The sequence below is a fragment of the Hylobates moloch genome, unplaced genomic scaffold (genome assembly GCF_009828535.3).
Source record: "Hylobates moloch isolate HMO894 unplaced genomic scaffold, HMol_V3 SCAFFOLD_5, whole genome shotgun sequence".
In the NCBI taxonomy this organism is placed as follows: Eukaryota; Metazoa; Chordata; class Mammalia; order Primates; family Hylobatidae; genus Hylobates; species Hylobates moloch.
In genome coordinates this window covers 1171360-1197289 of record NW_026652280.1, presented here as the reverse complement: position 1 = coordinate 1197289, position 25930 = coordinate 1171360, and the positions used below count along the sequence as shown (strand labels likewise).

General features: G+C 46.5%; 1 protein-coding gene across 1 annotated transcript in view; it reads left to right on the top strand.

The window, feature by feature from the left end:
- The first annotated feature begins 8501 nt into the window (after nt 1-8501).
- ATP9B (ATPase phospholipid transporting 9B (putative)) overlaps nt 8502-25930 on the top strand; it is a 322806-nt gene continuing 305377 nt past the window's right edge. Inside the window, exon 1 of the mRNA XM_058438242.1 lies at nt 8502-8864. The gene's annotated coding sequence lies outside the window, so the exon portion shown is untranslated. The remainder of the gene's footprint in view (nt 8865-25930) is intronic.

Below are 25930 nucleotides of genomic sequence, written 5' to 3'. Positions count from 1 at the left end.
TCACTCTCTATGTTCTTTCCCATGGTGAGTGAGAGGGCTTGCTCCTTGTGATGGGTTTCTTTGAGTGGCCTTGTCATGTTCCCACTGTGAGGACAAAATACTGAGGTTATTTATTTAATATGGATATTTAATATGGATTCAAGTAAATGGCATCTATATCCACAGGTGTTTGTGTAAGTGCTAGCAAACATAAGTTTAAATGTTCATGTGTTATATTTTAATATTATGGAAAATCATTTTGAAATAGTGTGGCTTCTTACCATGAATCTGGCTGCCCCCATATCTGGAGTTTTATTTTGTTTGTCTAATCTTTTGACATCATCCTTTCTTTTCTCTAGGGAGGGAAAGAGTTGTCAACATATGATTTTATGTTTTTGTATTACATTGAAAAATAACTTTGATGCCCATTATCCAGCTGTTTGCTGAGAACAGGTGAGCACCATACTTGAGGCTGGCTGGGCGCAGCTCGCTGGGCAGGGAGCCCAGGCTGTGAGCCGCAGCCTCCATTCTGGTCTACGCTGCCTCTGTTTAATGGAGCAGCTACTTATACATCTCAGTGGACAGAACCAAAGGGTGATCTGAATTTATTCCAGGCAATTTCTCCTTTTCTTTTTCTTAATTCATGAGTGTGAATATTCTTTAATGAGGATTTTTTTATTTTGAGATATTTTTGGTGTTAGGAGGACGCTCTCCTTCCCTCCTTCCTGGGAGTGCTGAGCATTGGTGAACAGCTCCCTCTACGGAATGAAACGTCCACAAAGTGCATCTGCAGCTTTTCCCAAAGGAAGGAGAAGGAAGAGGCTGGTGCACACTCTGATAATAGTGGATAGTACTATATGCGAAGGTTCTTGTAGATAGTACTGTATGCTAAGGTTCTCGTGGATAGTACTCTATGCTAAGGTTCTGATGGTACTATATGCTAAGGTTCTCGTGGATGGTACTCTATGCTAAGGTTCTCAGATGGTACTTTATGCTAAGGTTCTCATGGATGGTAAGGTATGCTAAGGTTCTCGTGGATGGTACTCTGTGCTAAGGTTCTCAGATGGTACTTTATGCTAAGGTTCTCATGGATGGTAAGGTAAGCTAAGGTTCTCAGATGGTACTTTATGCTAAGGTTCTCATGGATGGTAAGGTATGCTAAGTTTCTCGTGGATGGTACTTTCTTGTGGATAGTACTATACTGCTAAGGTTCTCGTGGATGGTACTCTATGCTAAGGTTCTCGTGGATGGTACTTTCTCGTGGATAGTACTATACTGCTAAGGTTCTCGTGGATGGTACTTTCTCGTGGATAGTACTATACTGCTAAGGTTCTCGTGGATGGTACTGCATGCTAAGGTTCTCATGGAACATCAGTATAGTCTGGGGACTGTGACATCATCCTGATGCCCTATCTTGCACTCTGTTGTCTCCTGTGAGGCAGACCTGACACATGACATGATGCTCAGCAACACAAATATCTAAACTGAAGAGACGATGGAAAGGAGATGCCTTAGAGGAGACGTGGCCATAATTTGAGGCAATGGGTTGTGATCATATCCAGCAGCTATTATCATTTACTAATGAGTCGGCACTCTGCTAAATGCTTTATTTGCATTCTGTTATTTAATTCTCACATAAATCTTTTGAAGTGAGTACTATTATCATCCCCACTCTTTGGATAAGGAAACTGATACTCCAAATTTAAAACCTGCTCAAGATCACACGGCTGCTACGTGGAACAAAAGGGAGTAAAACCCAGAGGTCTCACTGCAGGACATTAACTCTTAAACACTGAGCTGTGTTAGCTTCCCAAATTTCATAATGGTGTCACCACTCCTTAAAATATATCTGAACATAAATTTGTCATGATCTTTGGTGGGTATTAAGTTTCTACAGTCAAAAATTTGCAGTAGAAAGAATGAGAGTAATAATAAAAAATAAATGTGGTAAAAATAATAATACTAGGTGGGGTGCGGTGGCTCACGCCTGTAATACTAGCACTTTGGGAGGCCAAGGCAGGCAAATCACCTGAGGTCAGGAGTTCGAGACCAGCCTCGTCAACATGGTGGAACCCTGTCTGTACTAAAAACACAAAAATTAGCTGGGCGTGGCAGTGCACACCTGTAATCCCAGCTACTCAGGAGGCTGAGGCATGAGAATCACTTGAACCTGGGAGGCAGAGGTTGCAGTGAGCCGAGATCACACCACTGCACTCCAGCCTGGCGATAGAGCAAGACTCCATCTCAAAACAAAACAAAAAAGCAAACCAAAAAATGACGTATAATCCATACGGGGAATTCAAGTGAACAAGGCAGTCCGAAATGCAGAGTGGAAGCAACCTGTGCTGCTCACAGCACCCCCAAGCCACACTGCAATGAGGAGGAAGAGAGAGAAAAGCTTAACCATTCAACCCTGCAAGTACTTACTAAGCACCTCTTACAGCAGGTGCGGTGGTCACTGGAGAACACTAAGGAAAATTAGACACAGTTCCTTTCTGCAAAGAATGAATACAACAACTGCACAAATAACAAAATACAAATGTGACTGCCTTGTGTGAGAAGTTCTGCCACATGCCGGGAGTTCAGAGGAGGAAGAGACGTCTAATGCAGAGGGTCCTTGAAGGTGACCATGAGGCAGTGACATCCAAGGGGACTCGAGCCAGGATTTCAGCGGTGACTGGGAAAGGTGGGGGGTCCCAGAAAAACGCCTGGAGGTGACAAATCCCAGAGCAGCCAGGCCTGGCTTGGCTGGAAGGTCAGGGATGTAGAAGCACACCAAGGGCAGAAGCCTCGAAAGCTGAGGCGCATCCTCCCCATGCTGAGGAGCAGCCCCACAGCCTAGCCCGGCCGTCAGCAATCTACGCTCTCTCTCTCTCTCTCTCTCTTTTTATTCTGGACATTTCATATACATGGAATCACACAATATGCAGTCTATAGAAGGATGAAGAGGGACTTTACCCAGAAATGTGGGAGTTCCCAGAAGGCTCCTGAAGGAAGTGAGACCCAAGGGGCGGGGTCAGTTGGACAGAGGGGCAGCAGCTGTCGTGCAGGGGCCTGGCCTGTGGTGGCCACGCTCCCTGGGATGGTGAGAGGCGTCGCAGGAGGCCCCACAGGCTGATGGCTGAAGGAAGGTGTCAGCCACGCACCCAGAGCACAGCGGTGCATCAGGAGGATCTGAAACAGCGAGTGATCTCCTTGCATCTTCTATTTAGACGGCCACTCCAATCTGTAGACAATATTGAAGGGCCACAAAGGTGGACAAGGAAGGGAACTGGTCCTGAGGCTCCTTTTATTGCCCGTGACTCCCAGACATAAGCAAATCTCAGCACCGAGGCCACTGGCTCATCTTGCCCACTGCACAGCTTGGCCCAACCCTTTTCCTCTTTCCAGTTGCTTCAGCTCCACTTCCACTCAGAGCTTAAATATAATAGAAGAACGGGTTCTTAAGGTACAGTCCAGACTATTTACAATTAGCTAGCTAAAGATGGAAAACGAGATGATTTGTAATGATGTGTAGTTTGACACATAATAACAGAATGCTAGGCTGTAACCTTGCTTTTTTCTGATTTACATTTATATTGCAGAAGCTGACAACATCTGGAATAAGTAAACGTTACATTTTCTGTCATGAAATATCTAAGAGCCACATACTAAACCTTTTAGTTTTTTAAAAAATGAAAGGCAGTAGAAACATCTTTGCATTCTGACATAAAGGAAACTTTGAATACATCTGGACATTGTTTTACACAAATAATATGAAAATTTAATTTTGCCCCATGTAAACCTGCTCAGCTGTAAACAAACAAGCCATCATGGAGACTAGATCAAATAATACGCTCGCTGACCCCATGCTAGAGTAAATAAGGACATCAGAGTAAGTCATGGCCCTGCAGATGTCAGACAAAAGGAAGGATTCTTACATCTTTATTGATGTAAATTACACACTGTAGGAGTAACTCATCTAAAGTCCACTATTGAATAGGTTAGTATCTTCACAGAGTTATGTAGCCATCACCATGACTTAATTTTAGAGCATTTCCTTCACCCCAGAAAGAAATACCATACTGGCCGGGTGAGGTGGCTCACGCCTGTAATCCCAGCACTGTGGGAGGCCGAGGCAGGTGGATCATGAGGTCAGGAGATCGAGACCATCCTGGCTAACATGGTGAAACCCCATCTCTCCTAAAAATACAAAAAATTAGCCAGGCGTGGTTGTGGGCACCTGTAGTCCCAGCTACTTGGGAGGCTGAGGCAGGAGAATAGTGTGAACCTGGGAGGCAGAGCTTGCAGTGAGCCAAGATCTTGCCACTGCACTCCAGCCTGGGCAACAGAGCGAGACTCTGTCTCAAAAAAAAAAAAAAAGAAACACCATACCCATTAGCAGTCACACCCCAACCCCACCCCATCCCCCACCCCATCCCTCACCACATCCCCCACCACATCCCCCACCACATCCCCCACCACATCCCCCCACCCCAACCCCCACCCCAATCCTCACCCCAACCCTCACCCCAATCCTCACCCCAACCCTCACCCCAACCCTCACCCCATCCCCCACTCGTAGCAACCACTCATCTCCTTTCTGTCTCTATAGAATTCACTGATTCTGGACATTTCACCTAAATGGAATCATACAAGATGTGGCCTAAGAAACATTATCTTTCATTCTCAAATTAATAGCTATAAACCCATAATAAGAAATGTCTTACACTACAACTTAAATTGCTATTCCTAATGAGAAACATGGGGATGAAGTCCCGTTAAGCATTGTCACAATGTCTAAACAAGGGTCTCTGAGAAGCTTCTAGCTCTGCTGTGTCTAGCATGGGAGTTCCTGCAGGCTGCTTAATGGAGACCTCATCTACTTTGTCTAAACAAACCAGGAACGGTGTGGGTCCTGGTCACCTCCCAGGTGCCCTCAGCGTGTTAGGGTCTCCTTCAGCCTCTGATGACTCAACAGTCAGGTGTCACTGGACATGTCCTAAGAATGTACTTTCTAGTGGTTTGCAGTCAACATCATGTAAAGTGTGGTACACACACTAACACACACACACACACAATCATAATGTTACAGTTTCCACCTGCAGTGACCTGTGTCTATTAAAGGGCTGCCCAACACGGACTCACAGCATTGGTCTCTTTTCAAAGTCATTCTGTCGCTTATATTACATAGATTTTAAAGTCTGATAAATGTTACCAATCTTAGAAAAAAATTCAGGAAAATAGCTTCTGTTCTGACTAGCTTAAAATTTTTATTTGCTATTAATTTTAGTTAGTGTAGGAAGTTAAAATACAAAAGAGAGAGCTAAGAAAATGACTAAAACTGATTGAATATGTTGTCTTCAGACAACTGGTATACACTTTGGGAGGCCAAGGCAGGCAGATCACGAGGTCAGGAGATCGAGACCATCCTGGCTAACACGGTGAAACTCGGTCTCTACTAAAAATACAAAAAATTAGCTGAGCGTGGTGGTGGGCGCCTGTAGTCCCAGCTACTTGGGAGGCTGAGGCAGAAGAATGGCATGAACCCGGGAGGCGGAGCTTGCAGTGAGCTGAGATCGCACCACAGCACTCCAGCCTGGGCGACAGAGCGAGACTCCGTCTAAAAAAAAAAAAAAACCAGAAAGGTGCCAAAGACAATTATTTCCATTAATTAAAAAGAGCCAAAAGAGAAACAAACAAAAAAAGGAAGGTTAAAATGTTGTCTTTACTGAAAATTCATTTTTGGTTATTGACAATTCATCAGTAATATTTATACACATGCATATCCCATACAAATGTGTAAGATAAAATTTTTGAATAAACATTTTAAAGAGAAGACTAAGTTTATTTTCTGTTAGGAGCTTTCATATCCTTTAAGAGGAATAAAAACGCCTATGTTTATTTTTAAAAGTACACGTATGTATAGAAAAGGAGAGGAGAGAGGGCAGGGCTCATAACAGTGCTGACAGTGGCCATCTCTGGGCAAAAGAAATGTGGACAGTTTTCATTTCAATTTTTTTACTTCCTCGAAGTTTAAAAAGCTCTATAATGAACATATATTGCTCTTGTGCAAGAAGGGATTTTTTTTTTTTTTTCAGAAAAACACTAACAAGCGCTTTTTTTTGTCTTTCCTCAAATTTTGTGCATCTTTCTCATTGACAATGGATGGTTGGTTTTCAGAGACGAATTTGTCATGCTAGTAACAAGTTTTCTGGAGCTTTTTGAGATTAAGTTCACAACATTGCTGTAAGTCATGTTTGGAATCACTTTCTGCCCTTCCAGTTGTTGTAGCACGCAAATTGCCACCCGTGGCCCTTCTCTGCCTCCAGCTCCCCGACCACAGGTTGCAGAGAAGGATGGGGTGCATCTGTGCCCAGGCGTGTGTGATGCCTCACCACGTGGAAGGACAGCCAGCTGGAGGCACAGGACATGCCTGAACTGTGCTGCAAACTAGAAGACACAAAAAATCTGGGTTTTTATTCCAGAAAACTGTCACGGACACATGTAATCAAGACTGGTATTTCTCTGTCCATTGTAGAAAGAGATCCAATCCTCTTAGTCTCAACTTAAACTAAGATTTTCACAATATCAAATTTTCATGGAAACTGCCTTCAGCATAATAAGTACAAGTAATTTATCTGATAAAAGAATGTCAACAGCAAGTACAGTATAATTTGTGTGGTGACAAATTGTACCCATCCTTCCCAGGAAGAAAGACACACTGCTGTGTGTGGAATGAATCAGGGCAAGGTCAAGTAGAAGCACTTGTGTTTAATATGCAGCTCCCAGAAACATCACTCTATCCTTTCAGAGGATAGATGCAAATTATAGCTAATAAAGTTATTATAAATAATTGCTGCTTCTCCTCTCCTGCATATTCAGTGAGTTTGGAATAGGAGGAGAGGCAGTTATGAATGAGACACCTATAAATTATGAATTAGGAGACATCTGATGTGGCACTTGTCATTGTCACTGAATTCAGAGAAGTATTTTCATAGATTAGCAATATCAGATATGACATCTGAGGTCAAATTGACTGAGAGATTTAGCCAGCCAGGGTGAGAAGTACAAGGTTGAGAATGTCTCTAAGATGCTCACACAGCACCTGCAGATATCTTCGGGAATGACAAGGAGAGGAAAAGGAGCAGGTGTTAATTTTTCACATAATAAGGGCTGGAACAAATAGCAGACATGAGTACTACGAAGGGGAAAATTAGTCACCCTGTAGTATTATGGGCACGAATATCTCACAATGAGGTGGGAGGATCCGAGGTCCTGACAATGTCTGTGCAGACCCTAACCTGTGTCAGGTCCTGAGCCTGGTGGGGAAGGCAGGAATTCGACTCCAGCAGCTTCTGCTGATAATCAAGACACAACGCCAACAGGAAGCAAGCGACAGAGGCTGTGCTGTGGGGGGAAGGAGGGGTCCACCCAGCGTCAGAGACATGAGTAGCAGGCAGCCCTCTTCCAGGAATAGTGCCCGGCCTGCGCCTTGAAACCAACAGCGAGGGTCAGCAAGAGACCCAGGGCACAGAGTCTGAGTGGAGGCTGCACGGGAGCCGGGGCAGGTGACAAGCAGGTTTCCAGAGCGCAACCAGAGTCAGTCTCAGCTGCAGGGAGGGCAGCTTCGAGGGGAGGACCCGTGAAGGAGCAGAAACTGGGGGGGCAGCAGGGTTCAGCCCGCCGGAGCGACAGCATGAGAAGGGGCAAAAGGGGCCGGGTCCAGCACGTGGCTTGCCCTGTGAGCTGGAGGGAGTAGGGCAGCATGGCCTCCGCTGAGTCAGGCACGGTGAGGGCACAGACCCATGGAGGGGCCAGACGGGACTCACAATTAGGCCCACAGCCAGCGAGCCACGGACGGGACTCACATCCAGGTGTCCACAGTAGTCAAACTGTTGGAGGCTGAAAGTAGAGTGGTGATCACCAGCTGGGGGAGGGGGACAGGGAGTGTTGCCGGACGAGGAGAGGATTTCAGATTTGCAAGATCACAGAGAGAGATCTGCTGAACAACAATGTAAGCAGAGTCGACACCCCTGCCGTGCACACTTAGCAAGAGCTGAGAAGGTACGTTGCATGCTGTGTGTTTCTGACCACACACACACTAAGCGAGATTCAGGCCCAAGTCGACCTCCAAGTCCTTGCTCTTTCGCGGCAGCCCCGGGCACTGTGATGGAGACCCAGCTCCTGCCTGCTGGGCCTCACGGGCCTCTGCCGTCCATCAAGTGGTAAGATTTCTCAGAACCGCAGAAGCCAGAATCTGACCTGTTACTCTTTGACACTGTTTAATGTAATGTATGTTTGCCACTTTTTATATAAACGCTCATGAAAATCACAGACTGTTAACTAAGTAGACGCTCAGGTACACTCGCCATTTGCAGCAAGATAAAAATGGCCAAGCGCGGGTCCCGTAGCCGCTAAGCCTGTTCTGTTTCCCGACCTCCTGAGAGAGTCCCCGGGCTTTGCCTTCCCGGCTTCCCGGGCTGACCGCAAATTCGTGTGTTCCTGGCGCTTGCCCCATCTGCTGACTCCAGCTACGGGAGAGGTGCTCTGTGGCACTCTTGGAGCAAAAACATCCAGACGTAGCCCAAATCCTTCGGAAGGTTTTCCAGGAGAATGGGAGGTGCTCGTGTCACAGGGCACCCAAACTCCCAAGGAGAAGATGAGGACTTGAGGAGGCCCTTGAGGCGACGTGCGCGCACCGCGGTGGGGCGGTCTCTGTGCCGTGAGGCTCCTGCCTGCGTCTAACAGCGGGAGGTCATCGGGCAAGTGAGTTGCTGCGCTGGTGAAGAGAACGCTGGAAGAGGCGGGAATCGTGCCACGCTGAGGGGCGCCATCTTTGTGAGAGCGCAGGACCAAAGTGGGTCAGAACTCCGTTCCTACAGTGTACGTCGCATCTCCCTCTGGTAGGACCTGCTGTCTTAGTTTTTGTTTGTGGTTTGGTTTCGTTTTTCGGCCTAGAAGTTGGTGAGTGATGCTGTTTGATTCCAGCGGGAAGTCCAGGGTGCTGTCACCATGGTGGGCACCCAGCGGCCCCGGGCTGGGCTGACTGCATGAGTCACTGCCACCGCTGCTGTTTGTGGCACCCTGCCATGTGACCCTGATCTTCTGTGTCACATGACACAGGTTTGTTGTCTTTTTCTCAAATTTTATACCTCTTTCTCATTGACAGTGGATGGTTGGTTTTCAGAGATGAATTTGTCAGGTAAGAAATTTTCTGCAGCTTTCTGAGATTAAGTTCATAACATTGCTGAAAGTAATGTTTGAAATCACTGTTTGCCCTTCCAGTTGACATAGAAAGCAAATCACCACCCGTGGCCCTTCTCTGCTGCCAGTTCCCCCACCACAGGCTGCAGAGAAGTCCAGGGGTGCATCTGTGCCCAGGTGTGTACGATCAAGCAGACACTTCAAGGTGTTCTTTGAAACAGTCAAGAGAAGTCTTTTATGCCTCCCCGGGTTTTCTTGACTGTCTCAAGGTACACCTTAGAGTGGGGTGTACTGCCCAGGTTGGCCAAGATGCAATGGCCAGCCTTGACAGTCTCGGCCGTGGGCTTTTGAACTGAGCCGCATTAAATCCCAGCCGGTGCTGGAAGACACTCAGGCATCCCCACAGACTTTCATCGGACCTCCCAGGGCAGCCCCCAGCCCTTCCACATCCATTGGTCAGCCGTGGTCTGCGGGTCCTCTGGAGGGCAGGCAGGAGTCACAGCTGCAGGTGTGCCCCTTGGGACATCACGCTGGCCTTGGGCAGAGCCTCTGGGAGAAAGGGCCCCCAGGGCGCAGTCCTCAGTTGTGTTGCATTGCTGCATTTCCTCAGAGCCCAGGGCGAGGCCACTCCAGACGCAGCTCTGCTCAGCACCGCTCCTGAGTCTCTGACGCTGGCCCTGGAAACGAGGACACATCAGCCACGAGGACCTGACTCTGTTTGTCCAGCTCCAGGTAGTTTAATTGCCAGGAGCAAAAGCCCTCACTTGAGATTTTGGTCGATGGTCCCTCTGCCCTCTTCAGAGCTTAGGCGTGGGTTCGATGAGGGTGGGCTGTGGGCATGTCACAGATCCATCGGGCCAGACTCTTTGAGCAGCCACCCTCCGGGAACCAAGCCCCTCTTCCTGGGCTAAGCCCATGGTGATGATTTCCTTAGCTTCTTGTCCTAGGAGCCCCTCAGGTCTATGTTTTTATAACAGCTTTTTTGAAATGCAACTCAAATGCCATACCATTCGCTCTTTTCATGTGTACAATTCAGTAGGGTTTTTATGATTATTAATTTTTTGAGACGGAGTCTCTCTGTTGCCAAGGCTGGAGTGTAGTGGCATGATCAGAGCTCACTGCAGCCCCAACCTTCCAGGCTCAAGTGATCCTCCTGCCTCAGCCTCCCAAGTAGCCAGGACTACAGGCATGCGTCACCACACCCAGCTAATTTACTTTTTTTTTTTTGTAGAGACAGGGTCTTGCTATGTTGTCCAGGCTGGCCTCAAACTCCTGGCTTCAAGTGAGCCCCCAGCCTCAGCCTCCAAAAGTGCTGGGACTCCAGGCATGAGCTACCGCACTCGGCCGCAATTCCACAGTATAGCACATTTTAGTATTTTCATCACCGCACCCAACTTTAGAACATTGCATCACTCCGAAAGGAAACTCATGCCCTTTAGCTGTCACCCTCACACCTCACACACACCTGTGTGTGTCCCTGGCCCCACACAGCCATTGATCTGCCTCTTTCTCTGTCTGTGGACTTCCCTATTCTGGATCACATAAGACCTGGCCTTCTGTGACTGTCTTCCTTCACTGAGCGTGTTCTCAAGGCTCATCCACAACGCAGCCTGTGTCAGCACGTCATGTTACCATGCAGTATTTCATTTTATCACAATTAGTTTATTCTTTCATGAGTAAGTAGGCATCTGGGTTATTTCCACCTTTTAGTTATCATGAATAGTGTGTCTATGAACATTTGTACACAAGCGTTTGGCAAGTTTTCATTTCTTGGAAGTTACATGGAATGCATGGAGCTGCTGGGTGAGATGGCTGCTCCCTGCTTCATCTCTCGAGGAATTGTTGCCTGGTTTTCCACAGCGGCTGCACCATTTCCCTCCGTTCTCTTGTAAACCAGCCTCTTGTGGTCTCTTCTACCAGTATTGTAGAAATGTCCAGGTGTATCGAAGTCCCACTAAAGCTGAAACTGGAGATGTTGCTTTAATTATACTCACACAAGCTGGGTGCAGTGGCTGGCACTATGCCAGCTACTCAGGAGGCTCAGGCAGAAGGATCGCTTGAGCCCAGGAGGTAGAGGCCTCAGTGAGCTATGATTGTACCACTGCACTCCAGCCTGGGCAACAGAGCAAGACCCTGTCTCGAAAAATAATCAATCAATCAATCAATCAATAAAACAGAACACCTAAGCAAGAGAATCAAAGAGTCTGCCTTTAAAAAAATTTATACCAGCCGATTGGGCGTAGTGGCTCACACCTGTAATCCCAGCACTTTGGGAGACCAAGGCGGGCAGATCACAAGGTCAGGAGTTCAAGACCAGTCTGGCCAACATAGTTAAACCCTGTCTCTACTAAAAATACAAAAATTAGCCGAGTGTGGTGGTGTGCACCTGTAATCCCAGCTACTCAGGAGGCTGAGGCAGGAGAATTGCATGAACCCTGGAGGCAGAGGTTGCAGTGAGCCAAGATCATGCCACTGCACTCCAGCCTGGGTGACAGAACAAGACTCTGTCTCAAAAAACAAAACAAAACAAAACAAATTTATACTAGGGGCCAGGCATGGTGGCTCACGCCTGTAAGCCCAGCACTTTGGGAGGCCGAGGTGGGTGGATCACAAGGTCAGGAGTTCCAGACCAGTCTGGCCGACATAGTTAAACCCTATCTCTACTAAAAATACAAAAATTAGCCGAGTGTGGTGGTGTGTGCCTGTAATCCCAGCTACTCAGGAGGCTGAGGCAGAAGAATCACTTGAACCCAGGAGGTGGAGGTTGCAGTGAGCCGAGATTGTGCCACTGCACTCCAGCCTGGGTGACAGAGTGAGACTCTTATCTCAAAAAAAAAAAAAAAAAAATTTATACTAACACTTACATGATATTTTTTAATGTTTTTTTCTATAATTCCTTTCCGTCTAGTCATTTATTTTCTTCACAAAATATCTGTGTGCTTGGATATCGTTATCTGTATATGAAATAATAATACAGAAGGTTTTAGAGTTTTGACCAAGTCACATAACAAATATCTAAACCGAAGAGCTGCACCAGGTTTCCAACCCAAATTTCAGTGTGCAATTTAAAGTAATAACAGAGGGTGGGTGTGGTGGCTCACACCTGTAATCCAGAACTTTGGGAGGCCAAGGTGGCAGATCACTTGTGGTCAGGAGTTCGAGACCAGCCTGGCCAATATGGCAAAACCCCATATCTACTACAAAAACAAAACATAAAACATTAGCCAGGTGTGTTGGCGTGCACCTGTAATCCCAGTTAGTCAGAAGGCTGAGGTAGGAGCATTGCTTGAACCGGGAAGTGGAGGTTGCAGTGAGCCAAGATCATACCACTGCTCTCTAGCCTGACCAACAGAGCAAGACTCCATCTCAAAAATAAATAAATAAATAGCATAAAGTAATGACAGAGTAGGGGAAAGGGAGATTAAAAAAAGAATATGAATGTATTTATTACTACTGAACTGCACACTTAAAAATAGTAAAGATGGTAAATTTTACATGTATATTTTACCTCAAATTTTTTTAAGTATAAAAAAGCTTTAAATTAAAAAAAAAATGTGGCTGGGCTTGGTGGCCCACACCTGTAATCCCAGCACTTTGGGAGGCCGAGGAGGAGGGATCGCCTGAGCTCACGAGTCTGAGACCAGCCTGGGCAACATGGTGAACCCCCCATCTCTACAAAAAATACAAAAATGAGCCAAGTGTGGTGGTGCTTGCTTGTAGTACCAGCTACTCAGGAGGTTGAGGTGGGAGAATGGTTTGAGCTCAGGAGGCAGAGGTTGCAGTGAGCCAGGATCACACCACTGCACTCCAGCCTGGGTGTCTCAAACAACAACAGCAACAACAAACTTAAAAAAAGAACATAAAATGAAAGTGCATTCATGGATGAATCTAAAATAAAATCTGCATTCAAAGAGACTGAAAAATAATAAGAAAGTAATGGCAGGGGTGGCAGTGGTTGGGTGGCATGTTGAGGATGGAGTTTTGTGCTTTGGAGCTGCGGAGGGCGAGGGGCCACACAGGGCATGCAGCGCTGGCAGTGACAGCAGGTGGGTGCGTGCTGCGAAGAGCACCACAGCACTCAGGCAGGATCGTGGGGGTCCAGCAAGGACTGTGGATGCATCTCAGTGTTTCTCACAGTGTGGTACTCTGCACATAATAGAAATTCAAAAATATTCTTTGATGGACTTGTTATAAACTTCCAGGAAACTACTCCCCTGCTGCTTTTGGCTGAGGCTGCCAGGGCACTCGCACAGGTTGTCTTGCAGAAGGGCAGGGTGTCTAGTTGAAGACGGGGTGTCGGATGAGTGCATTGGCCTCCATCCACCCATAGCCCAACTTAAATGAGAATAAAGGGATTGTTTGAGGGGCATAAACCTACCAGGGAGAAGAGAATGGGAGAAGACAAACAGCAACAGAAGTTTGGAAGATGAAGTGCAGGTAGATAAGCAGAGATGACCCAGCAGGACGGAGGAGGCTGAATTCTAAGTCAGCCCTGGGAAAGCGAAGGGACAACCCCAGTGACACCACAGGACCCCCCCCCCCCAAAGTCTTAGAATCGGAGGCACTGGCACCATTAAAAGTGAGGATGAAGGTGACACCCAAAAACAGAAGAATCCCTTGAAAATCTGGGATTTTTTTTTTTTTAGAAAATCAGACCGGCAGACCCCCCTCCAGCATCCAGACATTAGACTCTAGGGACACCCCTTGTGGGTAGGCAGGTGCATGGCCTGCACTGCATGCACGCTCACATGCTGGGTGCTTCCCCCGAAGGGAACCTAAAGGGCAGAGCTGGAGAACCCGTCCCTATCCTGCTTTCATCAGGGATGCAGACGTTGGAGTTTTCCTAAGAAAACAACTCAGCTCGATCATTCATCCCACGTCGAAGCTCAGAGTCCACAGGCCCCAGTCACCCCCTCGGCCTTCAACCAGCTTTTGGGAGTCCTACTCTAAAACGTGAGCAGACAGCAAAGACAGGCAGGGCTCCCTAGGAGCCCTCTGCCACGCAGAGAGAGGCCACGGTGAACAAACTGCTCAAACAGCTCTGAGGACACGGAGGCTCCTCAAAAGGTGACAACCGAAAACCATCACTAGTATCTGGAGACATAAGAGAGAAAAGTGCATCAATGAGAGAAAACCAGATTGCTCTGAGAACCATCAGAGAACCAAAATGCTTTTGGAAATAAGACCATGTTAGGAAAACCTCGAAAGACCGCAGTGCGGGAGGACGTGAATGGGAGGACAGAGGAAATGCTGGCGACCAAGAACGTACAAATACCAAGCTTGGTGGAAGGCCCATCACGGCATTCTCTTGACTTTTGCACATGTTTAAATAAGTCGTTTATTTCCCATAATTTATAAGTGCTAAAAAATATGATAGCAAAACTGAAAACCTCAATAAAAGTGCCAAACCATAAAAGTAAGTATGAAAAATAGATAATCCAAGAGGTAACAAGAATTCCAGAAAAATGGTATACAAAGGCAGATTTATCAATCAGAATGTGATTGGAGAAACAGAACTGCTACAAGTGAAGTAGAATAAGGAGTTTATTTTAGGTTTTGGACCTCACATGACTGTGAGAGCTGGGGGAGCTGTGTGAAGCCGTGAATGGCAGTCAGACCAGAAGTTACCATGGCTCAGCCACCCAGGCAGGGTTAGAGGAACAGGTACAGACAAGAGCAAACATGGCTGAAACCCACGAGGGGACCCTATGAAGACAGCCCGACTCTCGGCACAAACTGGAACCCAAGTCTATCTCTCACCGCCTCCAAGTCAATGCTGTGGGAACTCCTTCTCCACAGACTCACAATGCAGTTAGATCAGGATTCCAAGAAGGTGCAGGAGAGGACCTGGCAGCTGCCAGGGGGCTGTGAGGCTGGGAGCTGCCCAGCCAAGGACAACGATTGCAAGCTGCCAGGGCACCCAGCACTGACCTTCTGGACACAAAAATAAGGTTCTTGTTTCCCTTCTGCCTTCTCAATCCTTCTCAGAATGTCTGTGGCCAATTCCAACCCAGACCGTATAGGGAAGGGAACTCAGGGGAGCTTCTCCCCTGCTGAACCAAGCTGGTTAGGTGCAAGGTCAGCACAGCCGCTCCCGTTGGCCATGCACTACACAATCCTTGAACCACACTTAACTTTCAGGGAAAGGTAGTAACAAAATCACGCTTTCATCCAGTATGGCTTGTAGTAATCACCTGTACAACCAATGATGGACCAACTTGTTCCCCAAAGGGGTTGTAACGTTCCCTTTACATCTTTCGAGATGTTTGTTCTCTTTCTGCCTGAGTCAGCCCTCTGATCCCCTAAAACTTAAACACTGAGACAGCAGGATAACTACCATTGACACATCTTATATCATGGAAGAGGAGAGGAAGAAAACGTTATATCTGTAACTATTCCTGCCTTTGTTTCAGTGACCATTGGAGCTGGCATTTGTGACCGCATTCTCTCGCCATCCATCGCTAACCCTCTGCTCTCAGCAAGTACCCTGCAGTTTATGGTTCCTTGCCTGGTGGGGTGACCCAAACCTTTATTCTGGAAGGGTCTGAGCCATTTGCATTCCTGCCTGTATTCTAGAATATTCTTCCCTGCCCTCATTGTTTAGAAGCAACCTAATTTCCCCTGGATAGTTGGGGCTAAGCATTCCAGCCAGTACAGTGACCGCCTTCTTTGCTGGTTCAAGCTCCCCTGACAAGAAGCGCTCAGAGTGCCAATGGGGTTGACTCCACTGCCAGCCCGGTGGACCAATCCTGTGTGGATATGTCCTGAGGCAGAAGCATCCCGCCAGGGAGCTAAGACCTCACATCAGCAGATCGTAAAGTTGCAGGGACAGGAAGAACATGTGTCAGTAGCAGAGCCCAGGGAAAAATCATGGGAGAAGTCATTCTAATTCCAGCCCATGAATCCTGGTTGTGGAAAAATAGAACCACACACTGGCCAGCGAGCGGAGCATTTGTACCCTGCCTCCTGGGGAGTAAGATTCCCACCCAGCAAGGTGCTTGTGTCTTCAAAAGGCATTTCACCCTTTCATCAAGCCAGCTCCTTCACAGTGCAGGGGGACCTGGCAATCCCAGCGTATTCAGGTCCCCAGGCTTCTGTAGAAAGTCACCACAGACTAGGTGGCCTAAACAACATGAATTTATTCCCCCACTGTTCTGGGGGCCAGGAGTCTTCAGTCAAGTTGTTAGCAGGGCCATGCTCCTTTCCCAGGCTCTAGGGAGGACCCTTCCTGCCTCCTCCAGTGCCCTGTGGCTCCAGGTGCTCCTTAGCTTGTGCCTGGCCATGACAATCTCTGCCTCTGTTGCCACGTGGCTGTCTCCTCTGTGTCACTCTTATAAGGACACTCGTCATTGCATTTAGGGCCCACATGGTAATGCAGGATCGTCACATTCTGAGATCCTTAACTGCATCTGTACAGTTCTGTTTTCACATTCAAGGTTCCAGGGGTTAGGACATGAACATGTGTTTTCAGATGTCATCATTCAACCCACTTCACTCAGCAAATTCCATGGGTATAATCCATGGAGACTGTGTAAAATCAGTCTCTTGGATAGAAGCAATGCTGTAGAGAAGACCATTCTCTGGGTCCAGGGATGGTGACTTGGACTGCAATATCAAAGGTGGGGAAGGCAAATCGTGTCCAGAGTGCTGTGGTCTGAATGTCCCTGAAATTCACATGTTGAGACATAATCATCATTGTGATCATAGGAAGAGGTGAGCTTTTAGGAGGTGAATAAGTCATGGGGATGGAGCCCTCGTGGGTGGGATGAGGGCCTTATAGAAGGGCTCAGGGATGAGTTTGCGCTGCTGACTCTCCCACCACGTGAGGGCACAGCACTCATCCTCTTTGCCTTTTTGGCCCCTCCTGACAGATAAGGCTGCCGCAAAAAGGCCCTCACCAGGCACCAGATGCCAGTGGCTTGGTCTTGGACTTCCCAGCCATCAGAGTTGGAAATACATTTCTGTTCCTTACCCAGTGTGTGGCATTTTGTTATAGCAGCACAAACAAACGAAGACACCCACTGGATTGGATTCTGGGTTTGGTTTCCAGAACTCTCAGCCTTGTGGCTACAGGAGTAAGGGTTTCTTTATTATTAATCTTTACTTTAGAGACAGGACCTCACTCTGCCACCCAGGCTGGAGTGCAGTGGCATAATCATAGCTCACTGCAGCCTCCAACTCCTGGGGTCAAAGGATCCCTCTGCCTCAGGAGGACCTGTAGCTGGGACTACAGGCGAGTGCCACCACACCTGGCTAATTTCTTTATTTTTTGTAGAAATGAAGTCTCACTGTGTTGCTCAGGCTGGTCTGAAACTTCTGGCCTTGAGCAGCCCTTCTGCTGTGGCCACCCAAAGTGCTGGGGTCACAGGCATGAGCCATCACTCCTGGCTATGTGGGTTTCTTTTAAGGACTCACAGACACTTTCTGGTCACTTACAAGGACCTTAAGCTGGAAATTTGGAATTCTGAGACCACCATTTTCTCTTCCCAATTTTTCCAGCACTCACAGAAGCAAGCAAGCAACCCCAGTATACCAATTATTTTTGCAAACAAAATCTGTGGCCATAACTGCTTTCTCACCCACACCCTTGCCTCCTACAGGCACTTAACTACAGGCATTTACAAATTTGCTTTGAAGAAACAGTTTGGCTATCACATGCCATGCACAACCAGTGTTCCATTCACCGTTGTCAACAAAGTCGTTAGTACTTGAAAATCGAACCAGAGAAGACCAGTTCTCAAGAACATGGGACTCATCCAGGAGCCCGTCCCAAGGCTCTGCTCCTCCATGCCCCTTTCAGGACCAGTCTCAGGTGAGGCTGGAGAGGCGGAGCTGCTCTATGGGTGCAGAGCAGGGGTGGATGATGGGAGTAGACCTTGCACAACCGTGGGGGCTGGGGGCCACTGTGGTCCTGAATGTGGTGGTCAGGAGACAGCTGGCTGTGGACTCGGCAGGACAAATTGAGACCTGGTGCCCACAGGGCAAAGGGGAGCCTGTGCCTTGTCAGGCCACCTCCAACCTCAAGCCTGTGTATGGCTGGCAGGAGGGGCTGGGCCCTTTGGAGCTGCACACTCTGGTCCGGGACATGGGCATTGGAAGGTTTGGCAGAGGCTGGGGAAGCTGTGGTCCAGGTCATGCCCACCCCACACCCACACTGTGGAGCCTTCTTAGCTCCACAGTGCTAAGTGCCCCCATATTGGTCCTTTTTTTTTTTTTTTTTTGGTGCTGGTGGTGTGGGTGGTATATATTTAATTAGATAATACATGACCTTTCAAAGGAATAAATGCAGCCTGTATGTAAGCAAGGAAATAAACGAACCCACCATCCTATTTACAAACTAGAAAATCAGCTGGGTGCAATGGTGCATGCCTATCATCCTGGCTATTCCCTTGAGCCCGGGAGCTCAAGACCAGCCTGGGCAGTATAGAAAGACCCTGTCCCCATTAAAAAAAAAAAAAAAAAACCTAGAAAATTACCATGCTCTCTGGTGTGTCCCCCCAACCCCCAGAGATAACTACTATCTTTAATTTTGTGCTAGTTGTTTTCTTGCTTTTTCTTTTTCTAAAAATTGTGGTAAAATAGACATAACATGAAATTCACTGGTTTAGCCATTTGTAAGTGGACAGTTCCACGGCATTAAGCCTACAATGTTATGCAGCCATCACCACCATCATCTCCAGAACCTTTCCATCTGCCCAAACTGAAGCTCTGTCCTCATTCAGCACTGACTCCCCACCCCCTGCCCCCGGCCCCAACCATTTCACTTTCCGTCTCTAGGAATTGGACTCCTCTACGGACCACCTACAAGTAGAATCCTGCAATATTTGCCCTTTTGTGTCTAGCTTATTGCACAGCATAATGTTTCCAAAATGTATTGATTTCAGGGTGTAAAGACTATGGCCCCAGCTTCACTTCTGCTTTTAAGAGTTCATGCACAATGTCTCTGTGGCCTGTGCTGACCCAGAGCCATAAGGGGAAGGATTTGCCAAACAGCTGAAGCTTAGCTATGTTAATACATACAAATCCATCACCAAAGGAAGGAAACTATTAGAGCAGTAACTTTAAAAAATGTCCCAGGACTGAAGGACACTAGTGTCTTATCAGAAGGGGCCCACCACATACCAGGTAAAATGGATAACATTATACCCTCAAGAAAAATTGGCCAGATGCGGTGACTCATGCTTGTAATCCCAGCACTTTGGGAGTCTGAGGCAGGAGGATTGTTTGAGCCCAGGAGTCGGAGAGCAGCCTGACCAACATGGTCAAACTCCGTCTCTACTAAAATACAGCAAATTAGCCAGGCGAGGCATGGTGGCACATACCTGTAATCTCAGCTACTTGGGAGGCTGAGGCAGGAGAATTGCTTGAAACTGGGAGGCGGAGGTTGCAGTGAGCCGAGATCAGACTCCGTCTCCAAAAAAAAAAAAAGCCGGGCACGGTGGCACACACTTGTTGTCCCAGCTATTTGGTGTGGGATGATTGCTAATCATGCCACTGCACCCTGGCTTGGGTGAGAGAGTGAGACCCTGTCTCAAAATAAATAAGTAATGAAAATTACAAACAGAAAAATCATGATGAAATTTCAGGACAAAGAAAAGTTCATAAAAACTTCCAGAGAAAGAGCAATTTTCATACATGGCTAAGGATTTCATGTAAGGGACTTCATTCCATATAAAGGCTCAACTGCAAAGCTAGGCTCTAGAAAAACATGGAGCAGGGTCTTAAAAATCCTGAAGACAAGTATTTCCAACCTGGAATTTCATACCAGTTAAGGTGAAGGTGTAGAGACGCTTTCAGAGGTGTGAGGTCTGGAAACCTTTTCCTGTCATGAGCTCTTCTCGAGAAACCGCTAGGGGAGAAAACAAGGGAGTAGACTGCCAAGAGGGAAAAGGTTTCAGGACCAGGAAGAAGGTCAGCAGGAGAGCAGCCACTGCATCACCATATGGCGGTCAGGCCGGGGTCCCCAGGACCACCTCAGGCTTGACGGTTCACGAGAAGGACTCCCAGGACTCAGCACATGATCTAACTCCCGCCCACCCACTAGAGTGACCGAGCGCCCAGCACAGCCGGTCAAGGGAAAAGGTGTGTGAGGTGAGGTCAGAGGAAGGCAGGCACCGTCTCCAGCACCCTCTCCCACTGGACCCACTGGACCCACTGGACGTGCGACTTCTCTCAGCAAAGGTGGCGACACGTGTGAAGTGTTGTCCACCAGGGCAGCTCCTTGGACCGCCCCCCAGGGCTTCTGCTGGGGGCTCTCACACAGGCACTCTCTTCTTGGCGTGCACCAAGATTCCAGAATTCCAGAAGGAATGCAGGTGTTCAGGAAAAACGCCTGGGGCATGGAGAGGCACTGTCAGGTTGCTGGGAGCCCTCCTGAAATCCGAGTCCCCAGAGGCCAGCCCAGGGTCAGCCTGGTAAGCAGACCCTATATAGGATGGCAGTCAGGCCTGCTTGTTAACTCTTTTGTGCACCATCCTGAAGGGAGAAGTCAAAAAGAGCGGCTGATCAAGAGTTAGCCCAACAGACCTCGGGTGCCGAGGGGAGCAGCCGCAGCCGTCCCTGCGTCCAGATGAGAGAGAGCCAGGGGTAAATTGCCGGGTAGGCGGACTATTTGGCCTCTTTTACTTCAACAGTGAGAGGCAGCCATCTCGTCCTCCAAATCACAGCAATGGAAGAACCCAGCAACACCAAAGATGGCTCCTCTGCTGTAGGCTGGAGCTCGGCCCTTTCACTATCAACGTTTCCCTTTTGCTTTCATCTGGAAGATCTGGAAGGCACATACGTTTTTAGTATTTTTTTCCTTTCCAATTTTTATTTTAGGTTCAGGGGGTACATGAGCAGGTTTGTTATATGGGTAAATTGTGTGTTGCAGGGGCTTGGTGTACGGACTATTTCATCACCCAGGTAAGCAGCACAGTATGGGATCCTCATCTTCGTCCCACCCCCACCCTCAGGTAGGCCCCGGGGTCTACTGTCCCCTCCATGTGTCCATGTGTACTCGATGTTTGCCTTCCAGTTATAAGTGAGAACATGTGGTGTTTCGTTTTCTCTTCTTGCATTAGTTCACTTAGAATAATGACCTCCAGCTTCACCCACGTGTCTACAAAAGACATGGCTTCATTCTTTCTTATGGCTGTGTAGTATTCCATGGTGTATATGGACCACATTTTCCTTATCCAGTTTACCACTGATGGGCATTTAGGTTCCTTTCATGTGTTTGCTATTGCCACATACGCTTTAATATTGACTCTCTCTTTATATATTTATGTAATGTATATATAAATATAGTAAAATCTCATTTTATATAACTCTTAATGGAAATGCAATTTTTACAAAATAAATTCTTATTTCCATTTTTCCAAAATAAAATATTTTACATATCTCAAAATAAAATTATAATATGGTAGTACTTGGTATTACACCTTCTCTTTGGAGTTTTCAAGAGATTTTCCGCATTACTATTAAAACATCATGGTATCTTCTGGGCTTCCACTAAGAATTTGGAAGTAATTACCTTCATCTACCTGAAGTGGGAGAGACATAAATGAAACTGTAACAACAGAACATACTTCCTTTAGGAGCTATATGAAGAGATTTTCCATTTCTGTCATTGTTGAGACTGTGGTTGTGCCAAGAAAGAAATTCTTAAGCATTAAGTTTAAGGAGGTGAGACCTTGTCCGCCACACAGTGGGCAATACAGAAGAGCCTCATCGATCCCAACCCCAACCAACCATAGCCAGACCCCAAAGAGTGAGATTTTAGTCCAGTTTATTTATTCTTTACCAACCTTTGAAACTCCCATGACAAGCTATTAATTACATTTTTTTTCTCTTTTGTGACAGTAATTTAAACATCTATGGTTCATTACAAAGCAGTAATTGAGGGAATGTTTAAAGGAAGCGATGAGCCACTAAATACATTGATCTAAATGCATTTCACCTGATGTCAAACAACAGCAAGCCCCTTTCAAGTTCCCAGGCTTTGTGGGGTATGACTAAAGCTCCTCGTGCAATCCACATGCCCTGTGTGCATGCACACATATGTATTTGCAGCTGACTTAAGTTTTTCTTTCTGGAAATCAGAAGCTAGAATATATCACTAGAAAAAAATATTTTGGTTTCTAATGATTAACTTGCTATAATTAATATGAAAGCATTGTGTGGTAAATTGAATAAAAATCTCAGTATTGTGGCTGCATTTTTCTCCTTTTATTACTAATCAAGGCATCATCAATCTTGAAGGGGCACTTAATCGTCCTCTTTTGAAGACACATCTATTCAGTGGGTGAAATATGATGTTGGACATCCTGTATTTTGGTCTATGCTGGAATGTTCTGAATTCAGATATATGGTAGACAGGAGTAGGAGTAAAGTTGATTTTTGTTCACTAACTCCACATCTTCCATCCCCTGACTACTGCAAGAGAGAATGCATTTCTCTCCAGGGAGAATCCCGTGAGAGCAAAGTGAGGAAAGCATCAGTAGGAAATAATGAACGCTGAAATTGGCCTTTTACAAATGTATTTAAAGACAGCTCTTACGAGGTTCCTCTTTCATGGTAGTGTTTGATTTTTAAGTGTGCATTACAAGAGCAGTCTCTCAACTTTTTTGTACATTGACCCCTAAAATAATTTTGGGAAAGTATGTATCCCTTCACACATTGTATGTGGACAACTAAACATTTTTGTTATAGGTATAAATAGTTATCAATCATGTATTTTTGGCATATCATAAAGTATTGACATTTAAAAATAAAACATTGTTTTTTCAAAAGTGTTAAATGACATTGAAATTCCACAATAATGTGATACTTGCTGTTATCCATAAAAAATACTTAAAAAGCTCCTCTTTAACAAGTGAAAACTTATATATTATTGCTAAAATATAATTTTCTTTTCTTTTTTTATTTTTTGAGACAGAATCTCCCTCTGTCACCCAGGCTGGAGTGCAGAGGTGTGATCTTGCCTCAGTGTAACCTCAACCTCCTGGGCCCAGGTGATCCTCCCACCTCAGCCCCCTGAGTAGCTGGGACCACAGGCCTGTGCCACCACGCCTAGCTAATTTTCTGTATGTTTGTAGAGACAGGGTTTCACTATGCTGCCCAGGCTGGTCTCAGATTCCTGAGCTCAAGCAACCTGCCTGTCTCGGTCTCCCAAAGTGCTGGGATTACAGGCATGAACCACTGTGCCTGGCCTAAAGTATAATTTTCAAAGAGGTAAAATTATGATGCTCATGCAAGATTTTATTCAACTTATTAATCAATGAAGGACGATATAATAAGTAAGATGTAGAACTGGTTCAAGAGTATTTTAGGACCTAGAGATATTGAGGCAATTTTCTAAAGGAATATTAAGATAAGATTGTTTAGTTAGATACAAAACTGGTTGATCTCCTAAAGGACAGTAAGCTATATCCTTTGAGGTATATTTTCCTATTTGTTTTAAAATGTAGGTTTTATTATTGTTTAGATATAGTGAGGCCAACAGATCAGGAGATGATGGCCACAGAAAACACAGTTTGTTAGAGCTCCCACAGGAAGGGGCCACACCACGCCATGCCACACAGGGTTGGGGCACAGAGGGAAAGAGGCAAGACAAGAGCCTTTGTTGTGGCTTCCAAGGGAAGGCCGGGCGAGGCGGGGAGAACAGGCTGGGCAGGTTTGGCCTTGGCTGATGTGATCAGCAGGCCCTGGCACGAAGGACTGTCCTCCCTGTCTCTGGCCTGGCTCCATGGTAAGCAGGGCAAGGGCACAGTGGCCTGGAATGCAAGAGCTTATCCAACCAATTGAGGTGGCTGGCGGGATTGGCAGCTTGCATGTGAAAGTTGTGCTTGCAGGTGAGTCATCTGCTATCTCTAAGAATGGATGAGCCATAGGCAGGACAGGCTCTCCCCTTTTAGCCAGAGCATCAAGAATATAGAAAATAAAATGTAGTTAATACGCATCAAAGCAGAAACTGTTTGTACCTCTATTGGCAAACATCTTCAAGTTAACATGCAATTTTGCTAAGTCAAAGACTTTCACCAACTAGTAAGCAGTGAGTTGAACAAAGTACGTTCCCCTCATCTTTGGGTGGGACTGTCCCTTTGTATGACATTAAATGACATTCGTTTCTCCTTTTTGCCTTACTTTCAAATTCTAGCCATCAGTATCATCTTCCTAAAACTCAGGTGGCAACTTGAGGTTAGAGGTTAAGGGTATGGCCTTTGGCACCTGGGTTGAAGCCTGGCTCTAAGCCTGGCTCTGCAGCTGTGAGCACTGTGACCTCGGGCAGATTGCCTAACCCCTCTGTGCTCCAGGCTCCTCATCTGGGGAAAGGTGAAGGATACTCACAGAGCTTACCTCCTGGGGAGGCGACTATAGTCAATCGTTGCATGGCGTATATTTTTCTATGCTTTTTGTTTCAACTCTTCTGGGTCTTTCTATTTAATGTGAGATCTCTGAGACCTCAAGCATACAGTTGTTTTTTTTTTTTCTTTCCTCTTTTTGTTTTTGTTTCAATTAGAAACAGAGTTTTGCCATGTTGCCCATGCTGGTCTCAAACTCCCAGCCTCTAGACATCTGCCTGCCTCAGCCTCCCAAAGTGCTGGGATTATAGGTGTAAGCCACCGCACCCGGTTGGGTTTTATTTTTAATGCAATCTGACAATCTGACTTTTTATTGAGGTATTTAGTCTGTTTACATTTAACATACATAAACTGACCTTCAGGTTTTTCTCTACCATCTTCTTTGTTTCCTGCTTATTCCATCTGTTCTTTTTTCTTTAAACTTCTTTCATGGCTTCCTTGAAGTAATAAAGTATTTTTATTATTCCTCTTCCTCCCTCCATTAACTTGTTAGCTAAACATTCTGTTGTTATTCTTTTCATGATTGCACTAGGGTGGCATTGACCAATGAAGCTTTCTGCTGTGAGAGCCATTCTGTGCCTGTCTTTCCCTCTTACGCCACTCTTTCCTATAGAACAGGGATGCGCAAACGTTCTCTCTAAAGGACCAGATGGTAAATATTTTAGGCTTTACAGGTTATATGGTCTCTGTAGCATCTTCTTAACTCTACCATCATAGCTTGAGAGCAGCCATAGGTCATAAGTCAACAAATTAGTGTGGTTGTGTTTCAAAAGCACTTAATTTACAAAGCAGGTGGCAGGTGGCTTTTGCCCGCCAGCTGGCCCGCATCTACTCCATAGCCTCATGCTCTTTGAGGCAGCCTTGCTCCCGGGGCTCCAACTCAGGATGGACTCTATTCAGGGTCAACAATTTTCCTCATCTAATCTTTTTGGTCTAGGGGTGAAACTATTGCTTCTCCCAGTTAATTCATCAAAAATATTTGGCTCTCTTATTTCCATCCATACCTCTGCAAACAGCTCCTTAAACTCTCTTCAGTTGAACGCTTTAAGTATGTCATCTTTTTCCTGTCAAGATACCCACTGGGGGACGGGCACGGTGGCCCACGCCTGTAATCCCAAGACTATGGGAGGCAGAGGCAGGTGGATCACTTGAGGTCAGGAGTTCAAGACCAGCCTGGCCGTCATGGTGAAATCCTGTCTCTACTAAAAATACAAAAATTAGCCGGGCATGGTGGCGGGCGCCTGTAATCCCAGCTACTTGGGAGGCTGAGGCAGGAGAATCGCTTGAACCCGGGAGGCAGAGGTTGAAGTGAGCCAAGATTGCGCCACTCCGCATTCCAGCCTGGATGACAGAGTGAGACTCTGTCTCAAAAAAAAAAAAAAAAAGATACCCACTGGTATAACTTCATACTTACGGACTTA